This window comes from Octopus bimaculoides, chromosome 11 (genome assembly GCF_046866305.1).
Source record: "Octopus bimaculoides isolate indiv1 chromosome 11, ASM4686630v1, whole genome shotgun sequence".
Lineage (NCBI taxonomy): Eukaryota > Metazoa > Mollusca > Cephalopoda > Octopoda > Octopodidae > Octopus > Octopus bimaculoides.
In genome coordinates, this window is record NC_142938.1 from 25,213,547 (window position 1) to 25,228,546 (window position 15,000).

At 35.2% G+C, this 15,000-nt stretch overlaps 1 protein-coding gene across 8 annotated transcripts in view; it reads right to left on the reverse strand.

The window, feature by feature from the left end:
• LOC106869641 (gonadotropin-releasing hormone II receptor) overlaps positions 1 to 15,000 on the reverse strand; it is a 568,181-nt gene that overhangs the window by 36,619 nt on the left and 516,562 nt on the right. The window lies entirely within an intron of this gene.

Below are 15,000 nucleotides of genomic sequence, written 5' to 3' on the forward strand. Positions count from 1 at the left end.
TTTCGTTTATCCTGCTGTCATTCTAACACTACCCTATACCTACCTACCTACACTCACACATACCCGCCCAAGCACATGTGTTGCGTGTGTAGCGGAAGTGACCTTGTGGTTCTGTTATGCACTATGTATATTTTCTATTTAGCGTTGGCATATATATATATATATATATATAAGCAAAAATGCTACTTCTAAAATCTCTCTAAGAGATCGACACAGTAGTTGGACTGACAAGTAATATTCATAGCCATTTTAACATGGCTGTCCGTTCGAGCAATTTACTATTCAATATAATCGAACATGTATGGCACATTTTGGAGAAAGAAATGAGGAGCCACTCTCCACCCTGCCATCGTCTCTTAAAGAGTGAAAGAATCTTTTACTTGAAGTGCTTGATATCCTCCTAGCGACCGATCAAAGCGCTTATGAGTCAATTCCGCGACGTATTAAAGCTGCAAGTATTGTGATAGTGAACCAACACCGTTTTGAATAATAAAGCCAACATTAAACAAGTTCGAGAGAATCAAGAAGGGATATTTTCGATGATACGTGTGTGTGCTCGATGAGGCTAGACTTGCAATCTAACGGAAACTGCTTAGATTTATGAGCCTTCATAAGGCATGCAAGACTCATATGTTGTTGGCACTCCGTCGCTTACGACGTCGAGCGTTCCAGTTGATCCGATCAACGGAACAGCCTGCTCGTGAAATTAACGTGCAAGTAGCTGAGCACTCCACAGACACGTGTACCCTTAACGTAGTTCTCGGGGATATTCAGCGTGACACAGTGTGACAAGGCTGACCCTTTGAAATACAGGTACAACAGAAACAGGAAGTAAGAGTGAGAGAAAGTTGTGGTGAAAGAGTACAGCAGGGTTCACCACCATCCCCTGCCAGAGCCTCGTGGAGCTTTAGGTGTTTTCACTCAATAAACATTCACAACGCCCGGTCTGGGAATCGAAACCGCAATCCTTTGACCGCGAGTCCGCTGCCCTAACCACTGGGCCATTGCGCCTCCACGCAAGACTCATAAGGCAGTACCTTAACCACCGGTTTCCATGGCGTATAAATGATTGAGATTACAACATTATACTCGTTCTCGGAAGGGGCACTGGTCTGACGCAAGTTTAAATTCCAAGCTATTGCTGGAACTTATTTTACTGCTGAATGGACTGCAGCAACGTGAAATGAAATGTTTTGCTGAAGAAAACACAACGCAGTGCACAACCCAGGAATTGAAACCACGATTTTACAACAGCGAGTCCAACACCATAACCACCAGACCACATACTTTCAAAACAAAACCACAAAAAAAGGAAACAGTAATAACATCAAAATGAAAAACAGCAAAACTTACCGTAGTATCAAAAGCAGCAACACCACCAACAAACAACAATAACAGCAACACCAGCAATATATCAATAACAAAAACTAGTATAAGAAAATATCTTTTTTTTTACTGTTAGTTATGATGACGTTGAAGATGAGAGATAAGGAAGCTTCTGCTTAGAAGCGAAGTGTATTATTATTGAGTCGGTCAGTCTCCTTTAAGAAAGTTATCAGTTTACTCTGTGATATTTCGGTCTATAACATTGATATGCGAAGTAAGAAAGATAAATGCACAACTTTTAGCATCTGTTCAACAAATCTCCGTATGTGTAGTCGCCATATTGCTCATTTCAGGGCTTAAAGAATTTACTGCTGCTAAAGTAAAACCCCTTGAGGCCACACTTTCAGTTATTTGAATACAATCTTAACTATTTTCTTAAAGGCCTTATCACATATGTTTAGCAAGTCTTAAAGATGTTGTTTTGTTAATTATGTAGGTATTTATGTAGGTGTTATTAAAAGTATTCAATGGACCCAGAAGCTCTTGATAGACACATACAAATGGAGATAATAAATGTTTCTTTGCGTGGCTTGTTTATATTTTTTCACATCTTTAGATAGACAGAAAATAGTGGAAATATTCAACGTAACTAAAGCTGTCCGACTAGAAATATCAATAACAAAGTTGGATCAAGAATTCACAATTTTCCGCTCTCCGTTTAAACTCAGTCTTGCATGATATCTTCATATAAAAAATTTATTTTAATTCTTTCATTGTATTATTTTCCTTAACCATTTTAATATTATCTCAGTTTCAGTCAATTCTTTGAATCTGCTCCGTTTCAGAAAATACTATTTCAGATGCTATTTATTCAGGCTACATGTTTTTCCTCGGGGAAGTTTTAAGATGTTGGCGTAATCGTGTTTTTTCTAGTGCAGAGAAATTTTAGTGCAAGTTTAACTTGCTTATATTCTTTATCATAATTAGTTGCAGTTGATCATAGAGAAGTAGCGTAGTTTACCGGAAAAAATACATGATATCTTTTGAAAATTGCTAAGCTGTTTGCAATACTGTTGGGCACATACTATTAAATTAACGATGTTGACAATGGCCTGGGAGAAGTGCATGCCAGTTAATACTGTTGAAGTTTTATAAATTATTTATAAATTACAAAAATAAGCTGAATATTGCCGTAAGGAAGGTGAAAACTTGTTGCAAAACCAATTGTTAATGGATCAAGCTGAAATTTGCTTGATTTTTAGTCATGCTCTGCTAAATATTAACAGAAAGCAAGTTGAAAGAAAACCTTTGATGTAACACTCTTATTAAGAAATGCCATTAATGCGACAACGACTAATGAGATCATAGCTAGAAGCTAACAAGGGGCCTCCCATGGGAGGGGGTGTCACTAAATATGCTAGACATAACAGCTAAATTTTCATCAACGAATATCCAGCTGTCTAAAACAAATGAAAGGTTTCCTTCAATAATTTAGACATAGAAACATTTGCTTGGAAAAAGATGGAACAGTCATGAATGAAATGTATTTCCTGTAGGTCTACTCAGAGTTGACCTGGGGTTAAGCTGCAACAACAAGAAACTTAGATGCAGGGACATATTAGGTGGAAGTTACTGATACAAATATCCTAAAACGAGTCCTGAAATATTAACATTAATGATATACATGTAGGGGAGGCCTTGGTTTATTACTTTTTATATATATATAACAACCCGAACATAAATGAGAAAAATTACATCTTTAATTTTTGATTACACCATACATTACTCGTGATTATTTCTATAATAAATAAGTAAATAGAATCTACAACTATCAAAATATATTTCTATATGTCTCAAATAATATTAATCCAAATTCCTTTAGGTTGAAGACAATCTTTGACTATTACAATAACATACAACAACAATATAAAAGTATATAAATTAAGTATCAGGGTCTTACTTAATCTAGAGACGATAATAAAACGTGTAAACCATATAAATGATAATATAGTATTATATTGGTAATATATAACAATCTTTCTCTTTTATTGATATAAGAAGAAGAAAAATGTGTAAAGTAACTAACAAAAAATGTTCTTTATTTACTTAGTTTATCGGAGGGAGAATTTCGTAATAAATATGAAGAGAAACTTAGAGCTACAGTAATTACAACATATATTACCCCATAGATATAGAGTTAAGCTATGATAATGGACATCAAAATATCACTAGTTTTTCAAAAGTTACCATATTTGAAGTTATTTAAATAAGGATTACTCACAGTAACTAACAAGTAAATGTCTCTATATATGTATACCATAGAAGGGAAAACTCAGTAAATAAAATAAAGTAAGATAAGCAACAACAAGGATTGTGTACCTATCCATGAAGAGATCTAATCCATATTATTTTTTAAATAAAGAACTATAAATAGTATATATATACAAATTTTATCATTGTCATGAAGAATGATTGGACCTCTTCTGTTGACCACTCTGGGACGGAGGAATAGCAGTTTTTCGTTCATTTTGGAAATTACATGGCAATATGTTTTTTTTTTGCAGTAATGTTTTTCCGGGTTTTAGATGTTATAGTGGATGAGTTCAGCAGTACACCACCAAACAGTCACCATAACTTTCTTTTTGAAGAGCTCGGGTTTAGCGAAGATTTTCGGTGCTTTATTTTGGTTCAGCCGCTGCGAAGAACGTTTTTTTATTATTGTACAAAATCCACTTTTCATCGCAAATTACAATACGGTCGAGAAATGGATCGGTCTGGCAACAGAGAAGAAGTGACGGTCAAGTTTCATATCTGCACATTTTCTGATTTTCATTCAAATCGTGTGGTACCCATTTGTCGAGCTTTTTTGATTTTCCGATCGCATGCAAATGGTTGCAGGCAGTTTTCTGGCTAACTTGAAGTTCTTTTGCCAGTTCTCGAGTGGTTTTACGTGGGTCTTTCTCAATGACGGTCCTTAAGGCCCAGTTCTCCACTGCGAAATCGATTAAACCATTTTCGAGCTGACGACTCACTGGTCATTTCCTCACCAAACGATATTGTGAGCAGTTTCAGCTGCTTTACATCCTCTTTTGAAGTTGAATAGTAAAATTGCTCGAATATCGCGCTTTGACATTTTCATTTCAGATGATTGTAACAACGGTGAAAAAAATATCAATGTTAATTTATTGATGCATTTGAGCAAGTCTATGTCTGTATTATCAAACAATTGCAAAATAATGCTTTAAAAAAATTCAAAACTCTGCAAAAATCCGGTATAAATTCTTCATGGTTCAAAACTTTGCTTACTTTTAACTCAACCTGACATATATACACATATATACATGCCGCTATTATGATTTTCTCTCACAGTTGCTGAAATGATGAAGTGCACGATTTCCACTCCGTTTAGGTACAAAATTTTCAAGGGATTTTATCAGCAATGCCATTCGTATATGAACCAAAGTAAATAACCTATCCTCAGTAAATTCTTCAGACTTTTCGCATTCCTTGCCATAAGACAAGAAAATAAATCACGTTTATTATACGTGTGATTGGCAGTAACTTATGACGCTTCAGGCTCACCAGTAATTTAATAGAATATAATGTTGAGCAAATCTTGAACAATGAAATATAAAAGTTTTTATTGTCTTAACTTAATAAAATATAAAAACAATTTATATGAAGCTTTATGTACTATTAAAGTCTATCTTAAGTATATGGAGTTTCTATTACGTCCACGTCTTTTAAACATTATATTTTCAGGTAATTACTTCTAAAATAATTATTTTTGACTGCACAGAAGCATTAGTAAAATTTAATATAATTCATAATCACCATTTAAACAAAATCATAAATCATATTTTTCGAGAACCTCACAGTCGTTTCGAGTAGAAGCTGGAATCGTCCTTCCACATGTAGATAGATAATGCCATCAACGAAGATTTAAAAAAGTAATAGAGAAAAGAAAAAAAAACTTTTTTCTTAGCCATGAAGCGTTGTCATAACCATTATCTGCGACCAAAATAGCATTGAAAGAAATTGCAATAAACAAGTTTTCTCCTGTGATGGATAGCTTCGGATTTACAGTCTTGCATATTATAAAGAGTTTAAACCAATCAATCAGTTTATCCATCAGTCAGTCCCTCTGTCTTCCTGCCTACCTATCTACCTCTTTTTCTGTGCTTAGGAAAAAGAATATAACTTGAATTTTTTATGTCATTTCCATTACAGTATATTTTATATATATATATATATATATATATATATATATATATATATATATATATATATATATATATATATATATATACATATATATATATACATATATTTGTACACACGCACACGCATTCCTCCACTCTCTCTCCCCTCTCTCCCTTTCTTTCTCCCCCCTCTCTCTCTCTCTCTATATATATATAAACAAACGCATATAATGTGTGCGTGTGTATGTGTAATTGTGATATTTAGAGAGAACAGTTGTCGTCATTACAAAACTACTGTACTTAAAATACATTCCCATGTGCGCATTCACAGACAAAGAAAGGTTAAGAAAGAAGAAGAGAAGGATAACGAGTAAAACGAGGTATATATATATATATATATATATATATATATATATATATATATATATATATGTGTGTGTGTTTGTGTGTGTGTGTTTGTGTGTGTGTGTGTGTGGACTAAGAAGATATATTTTAATAGTTCCTTGTGTTTGAATGAGTGGATATGAACAAGTATTTGTGAATCAAAATGAAGAATGAATTAGGTCGTGGTGAGTGGTTATGACGTTAAGGTTGCGTAGCGTATTTATAATTAATTAAATTAAATGAAGATAACTGTCGGATGATGCAACAGTTATGGACAAGTGGCGATGTGACGTTATTAGATGTTAATACAATGGTAATATGTTAGCAGATCTCTAGAGTGTCAGATGGAATTCTTTCATTATTTTTGCCCTGACTCTGTACTTTCTGAGTTCAAATCCAGCCGAAGAATCAACTTTGCCTTCCATTTTTCTGTAGTGAGAATTTTTTGCAAACGTCTGAATAGGAAAGCGTCTATGTTCTGTCTTTTCAGTCTTGTTCACCGTGTATTCTGATCCGATTGAGTACTATCCTCTCTGTGTCGTTTCTATCACTACTATGGTACCCCTATCCGTCAGGGATGGCTTGTCTCTCACCCCAAATTACTGAAGCAACCTCGTTCCAATGCTGTTTCCACTCTTCGCCACTCTTACTGCACCAAACTCCCGCTTCTCATGAACGACTGTCTCCACATCCTCATACTCTGAGCATCACCAATGTGGAATGCTTTCTCTGCCCATACCTTTCCTGCAACTCAACACCTATAGGAAAGACCTGCACTCTATTTTAAACAGCACATTACCGTTCTCACTGGTCTCGGAGAGCCTAAAAATATCATGGGCTCTATAAACTCAGCGAGCAGAAACAAAATAATTGCCATGAAACAAATAAGAACTGCCTACCCTTCCCTAACAAAAATAAAAATAAAAAAATGGGGGCAGGGCAGTTCCTCACGTTGGATTTGATAGAATTCTTGAAGTCGCAAACGTGTTCATGCAGAATGGTAATAGTTCTCTGCGCGTATCGCGGACAAGTTAACAAACAAAGTTAATGCACCTGCTGTGTTTAACACGAACCGACAATGACTCTCTTTCAGTAGCATTTCAGTATCATGAACAATTTCTGCAAGTCGTCAATAATAATAGCTACGGTAATTTGGCGGCAACAAGACAGTCGACCCAGTACATGAGTGGTACTTTATTTTATCCACTCTAGTAGAATGAAAGGCAAAGTTGACTTTGTTAGAACTCATAGCGCAAAAAACCAGAACAAATGATCTAAGATATATTGTTAGACGGCATAAACACTCTGCCAAGTGTTAAAACTATAAAGATAATTTGTTTATACTGAACGTCGTTTAATTTATCCCTTTCTCAGTTTTAATGTTAGAACAAAGACCGAGAGTGTTTGGAATTTTGACATTTTCCAGAACAAAGTAGAATAAAAACTGGATGTCTACCTAACTGAACGCTTCCAAGACTAAAAGTAGACGAAAACAGATTGAGGAAAAGATATATTTGCGCCATAGCACAAAATAGACAAAACGCTGTCTTCGACTATAAGAGTTTCTGTATAGAGAATATATACATATTTACTCTTTTACTATTTTACTGGTATTGTTCAAATGAATTAGTTATAACAGCAAATAAAGCAATAGCGGACAAAAAATGCACCAACCAAAAAGGAAGAAATACGATATCACTTTGTTGGTTTTGGATATTTTGTCTGTTGAACAAAAATACGCAAGAAATGAACAAAACAAAATATAAAGGGGTTAACGAACCCAGAGAAAGAAAAGAAATCAGTGTAGAAGGAGGAAATATAAAATGAAAATCAGAATTAGAAAATTTAAAAGTACTTTTATTGAATATATTAAGCAGTTGAGTAAAAAAAACAGTTCAGCGCCGGAAAAATGTTTAATATACAATGGATTTAAAAGACGTTCTTTACAGTTTCAGTTCAAAAGTTTGCGACACATTGGATAGTATTCAGTGCCATGTATTACGGGCGCTTAAATACATCGAAACACGTTATGACTAACACAATAATATATTTGTTAACATATTCGTATGGACAGAGACATGGTAGGTGGGAAGGAAAGTGATGGAAAGAGAATGAGATGATTGTGAACGTCAATATATATATATATATATATATATATATATAAAATATATATTTATTTATGTGCTCATGTATACATGCATACGTATATATAAACGCTAGTGGATGCGCAATGGCCCAGTGGTTAGGGCAGCGGACTCGTGGTCATATGATCGTGGTTTCGATTCCTAGACCGGGCGTTGTGAGTGTTTATTGAGCGAAAACACCTAAAGCTCCACGAGGCTCCGGCAGGGGATGGTGGCGAACCCTGCTGTACTCTTTCACCACAACTTTCTCTCACTCTTACTTCCTGTTTCTGTTGTACCTGTAATTCAAAGGGTCAGCCTTGTTAAACTGTGCCACATTGAATATCCCCGAGAGTTACATTAAGAGTACACGTGTCTGTGGAGTGCTCAGCCACTTGCACGTTAATTTCACGAGCAGGCTGTTCCGTTGATCGGATTAACTGGAACCCTCGACGTCGTAAGCGACGGAGTGCCAACAATATAAACTCACACATACATGTATATATATATATATATATATATACATGCATATATATATATATATATATATATATATATATATATATATATATATATATATATATATATATATATATATTCATATTTCATACACACACACGTATATATATATATATATATATATATATATATATATATATATATACATACATATGTACGTATCTATACATGTCTATGCACATATATTTATCTCTGTCTCCTTCTCTCCCTCTCTCTCTCTCTCTATATATATATACATATGTACATATATACATATGCTTACGTATATATATTATATATATGTATATATATACATATGTATATATATATATACACACACACACGTACATATATATATATGTGTATATATATGTGTGTATATATATGTATGTATATATATATATATATATATATATATATATATATATATATATATATATATAAATATATATATATATATATATATATATATAACTATATGCATGTATGCATAAATATATATACACCGGGAAAGGAGAGCCAGCGAAAAAGAGAAAAACTTGAACCTTCCATACAGAAGTGCTGTTATGTGGAATAAAGAAGAAAAAGCTCCAGGACAAGTTTCGCATTGGAAATTGTTTGTTGCAATGCTTCAACACTTGAGTCAGAGTAGTCAGCTACTTCAGTCAATCAAAGTGTCCTTGATATAATTACGTCAGTAATAATTTATGTCATCATAGTGACTGTTGCATAAAGACGTCATTATGACGGAAATAACGTACCTATTGTTACGTCATTCTCTCTGTCTCTCTCTCTGTATCTGTATATATATATATATATATATATATATATATATATACACAGACATACAAATATATGTACACGCACACACGTGTGCATATATATATATATATATATATATATATATATATATATATATATATATATAATTGTAATATGCATTATGTTTAAGTGTAGGAGTAGCTTTCTCTTTTTCACTATCTATCTATCTATCTATCTATCTATCTATCTATCTATCTATCTATCTATCTATCTTTTTTGCCCACTCATTTTTCTTTTGATGGTTATTCCTTATTCTCAACAATCCAGTTATAGACTTACTTTCTCGTTTACAAGTTTAAAGCATTTCGTTCGACGGAATAATGACCGAAGTGTATTATTGTTACACTTTGTTTCACGTCTTTCATGGATACAGAAAATTTATGGTTCGATTTCCGCGGGCAATTTTTTCTATCTAAGTGGATTTTAACCGATCATATTACACGTTATAATTTATAGCAGCTGCATTGTCTAGAAAATGTACCATTAAATGTTTTATTTACGTACTTCTCAATGCTTCTACGTTTATAATCAAAATGTAAACACCAATATTTCATTACTTTTATGACATTTGGTTACTTTATTCGGATAGGTTTACACATACATACACAGATACACGAACGCGCGCGCACACATACACTGACACAAACATACACACACACACATACATACGTTTGTAGTTTACTATTCCGTTAAGATAAGATTAACAAAAAAATTCCTCCGTCCAGTGAGAGATAAATATAATTTAAAGTACACTGTATTAAAATAAGAGCCGCTCCTATGAGACACGTGGTCACTGAGACACGTGGTTAGGAAGATTTTTATAACATGCCTTGTGTGTTAAAGGTAAGAAACTATTACTAGGCGTAGGAGTGACTGTGTGGTAAGTAGCTTGCTTACCAACCACATGGTTCCGGGTTCATTCCCACTGCGTGGCACCTTGGGCAAGTGTCTTCTGCTGTAGTCTCGGGTCGACCAAAGCCTTGTGAGTGGATTTGGTAGACGGAAACTGAAAGAAGCCTGTCGTATATATATATATATATATATATATATATATATATTGACCGTTGACTGAACACTATAAAATTTTTTTTTCTCCGTGTTTTTCTCCTTGTCTCCGTATTCTTTCTGTTGAAGAGCGTAGCTCGAAACGTCAAAGACTTTCCGTATTCCCGAGCGTCATACTAATATATACTTTTGTTATTTACACCACCTGTCCTCGTCTGTTGTTATTTTTTGTATATTCTCCCATATATATATATATATATATATATATATAAAAGATAATAAGAGTGAAAAAACTACAGAAGGCTTGTGTTACATGGTCAAAGTATATATTTAAATTATGTCAGAAAAATGTTAGAAAAATGTTATAAGATCTTTTTGGTATATAAACATTGTATTTAGAGAAATAACCGGTTTCGTGTTGTCTTTTCAAATTTCTCTACTGCATTGTGTCGTGTTCGTGTGTGTGTATGTGTGTGTATGTGTGTGTATATGTTTTTGTGTCCATGTTTGTCCACCCCCAACATCGCTTGACAACCGATGGTGGTGTGTTTATGTCCCCATAACTTAGCAGTTCGTCAAAAGAGATCAATAGAATAAGTACTAGGCTTCCAAAGAATAAGTCTTGGGGTCGATTTGCTTGACTAAAAGCGGTGCTCCAGCATGGCCGCAGTCAAATGACTGAAACAAGTAAAAGAGTAAAAGAGGTCTTTGTTCTAATACAGTGTAATAAAATGTACTTTAATGGTATAGATGTCTGATTAATAAGTATCCAGACTGTTGCCATAGTAATGAAGCTAAAGCAGGCAGAGTAAAGCCGCTGAGTACAGATTGATCTTGACCCCTGCTGTGCATGCGCACTAAGTTTTAACATTCACTTCCGCTGTCTACAGTAGTGCTTGGAAGGAAAGTGTGTAGCGTGTGATCGTCACATTGACCATGACAGAAAAAGTTGTCATGGCGTCCCCTGCTTAGAAGCCGACATAAAGTTGCAGAAAGTGTATGAAGAGGAATGTAAGAGCCGGACACAAGTGTACGAATGGTTCAGACGTTTCCGAGATGGCAGAAAAATGTCCTGTTGACGAACGTTCTGGGAGACTCACAATCAACAGAACCAAGAAAAACATTGTAGATGTGCCTGCGGCTGTGAGGGGAAATCGTCGAATCACCGTCCGTGAGTTATCAGAGGATGTGCAGATTAGTTACGGTTCAGTTCAGTCCATTATCATTGAAGATTTGGGTATGAGACGCGTGTCTGTCAAGTTTGTGTCAAAACTGCTTTCAGCTGACCAAAAAGACCCTCGGGTTTCAATTGCACAAGATCTTCTTGATTGAATCACGAACGATGAAAATTTGCATAGGCCTCTGAACAGGTATCGTCAAGCTTTTGGTAAAATCTGTTGCAGATTCTCTGCTCAACTTTCTCTGTCAAGTTTAATGTGACGATCACACGCTACACACCTTCCTTCCAAGAACTGCAGTAAACACGAGAAATGAGGTACAACGTTATAACTTAGAGAACATGCACAATAGAGTTCAAGGTCAATCTATATCAAGCGGCTTTACTCTGTCTGCTTTAGCTTCGTTACTATGGCAACAGTCCAGATACTATTGATCTGACGACGTACGTTTATACATGTATATATATATATATATATATATATATATATATATATATATATATATATATATATATATGTATGTATGTATATATATATATATATATATATATATATATATATATATATTTATATGTAAGCATTATATATATATATATATATATATATATATATGTAAGTATTATATATATATATATATATATATACATATATGTAAGCATTATATATACATATATACACATAAACACACACATATACGTAAACTAAAACAACCGCGACTAGTACTCTCACTAAATCTCAACTACTACTACTACTACTACTACTACTACTACTACTACTACTGATGTATGTTGACGTTAAATGTTTTGGCGAAAGGTTTAGTGAAGTTCTATGTCATTTATTATAACGAAATTAATCAAAACTTAATGAATGCAATTAGATAATTAATCACATCTCTCTATCTCTTTTTCCCTTTCTCTTTCCAGTTTCTTGTCTCTCGATCTATCTATTTCTTTCTCTCCCTTACTGTTTTTCCCATTATTACTCTTGCGTGCATGCATATACATACACGTATGTGCATATCTATATGTACACACATATGCACATTATAATCACATATATTAGGCGTATGTGAGCATATAAACCTACCTACCTACCTACCTACCTACCTACCTACCTACCTACCTACCTACCTACCTACCTGCCTGCCTGCCTGCCTGCCTGCCTACCTACCTACCTACCTACCTACCTACCTACCTACCTACCTAGAATAATGCATAAGGCGGCGAGCTGGCAGAAACGTTAACACGCCGGGCGAAATGCTTAGCGGTATTTCGTCTGCCCTGCCTTTCAGCCTTTTGGGTCGATAAATTAAGTACCAGTGAAACACTGGGGTCGATGTAATCGGCTTAATCCCTTTGTCTGTCCTTGTTTGTCCCCTCTATGTTTAGCCCCTTGTGGGCAATACAGAAATAAGAATATGCATAGTAATAGTGGCATTATTAATAATAGCATATATGGTAAAAGTAGTTGTAGTGATATTTACCAGAGAGCCAGAGCACCTGAACTACGGCGGATGAGAAGCGCCAAAGAAGGAACGAGTAACCATCACGACCTCCATTTGACCAAAGCACACATTTGAACCAAGTGCATCAGAGCTTGTCATTCAATGATTTGGCTTACATAGCTAGCTGCGGGATTACCGCTCTTTCTCATACATGATCTTCGGACACGAAAAACTGCCATCACAGCTGTAGTAACAGTATAGCAGATATTTGTAGTCGTAGTAATTCTAGTTGCGGTAATGGTGGTAGTAATATTTGTAGTGGTGGTTTAAGGCAGTGAGCTAGCAGAATCGCTAGCACGCTGGGCAAAATGATTAGGAGCATTTTATCTGTCCCTACGTTTTGAGTTCAAATGCTACTGAGATGACTTTGTCTTTCATCATTTCGAGATCGATAAAATAAGTACCAGTTGAGCACTGGGGTCGATGTAACCAACTTACCCCTCCTCCAAAATTGCTGGTCCAGTGCCAAAATTTGAAAACAATATTTGTGGTGGTGGTGGTGGTGTTAGAAGTAGTAAGAGTAATGCTCATGGTAGTGGTTGCTGTTTTAGAATTAGCTGCAGTAATATTAGTTATAATGACAGTAGTAATGGCGCAGTGGTTAGTGCGTTGGGCTCACAATCATGAGGTAGAGAGTTCCATTCCCGGACCGGGCTGTGTGTTGTATACTTGAGCAAGACACTTTATTTCACATTTGCCCTAGTTCTCTCAGCCGTAGAAATGAGTTGCGACGCGACTGGTGCCAAGCTGTGTTGACCTTTGCCTTTCCCAAGGATAACAACATTGGTGTGGAGAAGGGAGGCTGGTATACTACTGGGCTTCCATAAACAATCTTTCCCGGACTTGTGCCTCGGAGGGTAACTTTCTAGGTGCAATCTCATGGTCATCAATGACCGAAGAAGGGGGTTCTTACCCTAGTAGTAAAAATAATTGAATTAGTTGTAATGATGGTTACAGAATGAACTGCGCTGGTAGTAGTAGAGCAAACATAGTGGTTGAATTATGGGGTGGAAGCGCTAAGCAGTGAAGCGTATAAATACAAGATTATTACCAGTTCAAATATACTTGGGACAGTAAGAAACCCATTGGCTGTGTTTTGTCTTGTAAAAAATTTCTCGCTGTAAACAAACGGTGTATCGTGTAGTTGTTGCAATGGCAGTAGAAACAGCATTTGTAGTGGTAGTAGAAACTTTGGTTGTTTTATGTATGATAGTAGTGGATCTCCGTCGTTTGACGATGGGGATTAAGTTGTTCGATCAACTGAACATGTAAATGGTCGAACATTCCATAGACGTGTGTATTCTTCCGTCATTGTCAACCACAAACAGAGTGACATTGTGTGATAAGGCTGAATCTTTTGTTAGTTACAAGTTTCCGTCTGCCCAGTCTCACTCACTAGGTACGAGCCATCTCGAGGCTCTGGAAAATGCAATCTGCTTAAGAGGACACGCTTGGGGATCGAACCTGAGAACTGAGATCTTATAGCTGCAAAAAAAAAAATTTATTCACTCGGCCGTACTGCACATGAGTGCATATATATATAATTTAATAAGCACAATACATACATACATATACACACACACACACACACACACACACACACACACACACACACACACACACACACATATATATATATATGTATATATATATATATATATATATATATATATATATAAATATATATATATATATATATATACATATACATACATATATATATATATATATATGTATATTCAATTCAAATAAACGAATAATAAAATTAACAGACAACAAGAGGACATGCACAAGGAATGTATTAACTCGACGTTCGGTAAAAAGAATTTTCGGCGTTTCGAGCATAGCTCTTCGTCGGAGAGAAGGAGGGAAAGTTCAAACAAGGAAAAGAAATTGCCAGCAGCACGTGTGTTGCGCCATGGACTCTCTCGTCGAAGTGTTCAGCTTTTGCCGAGCGA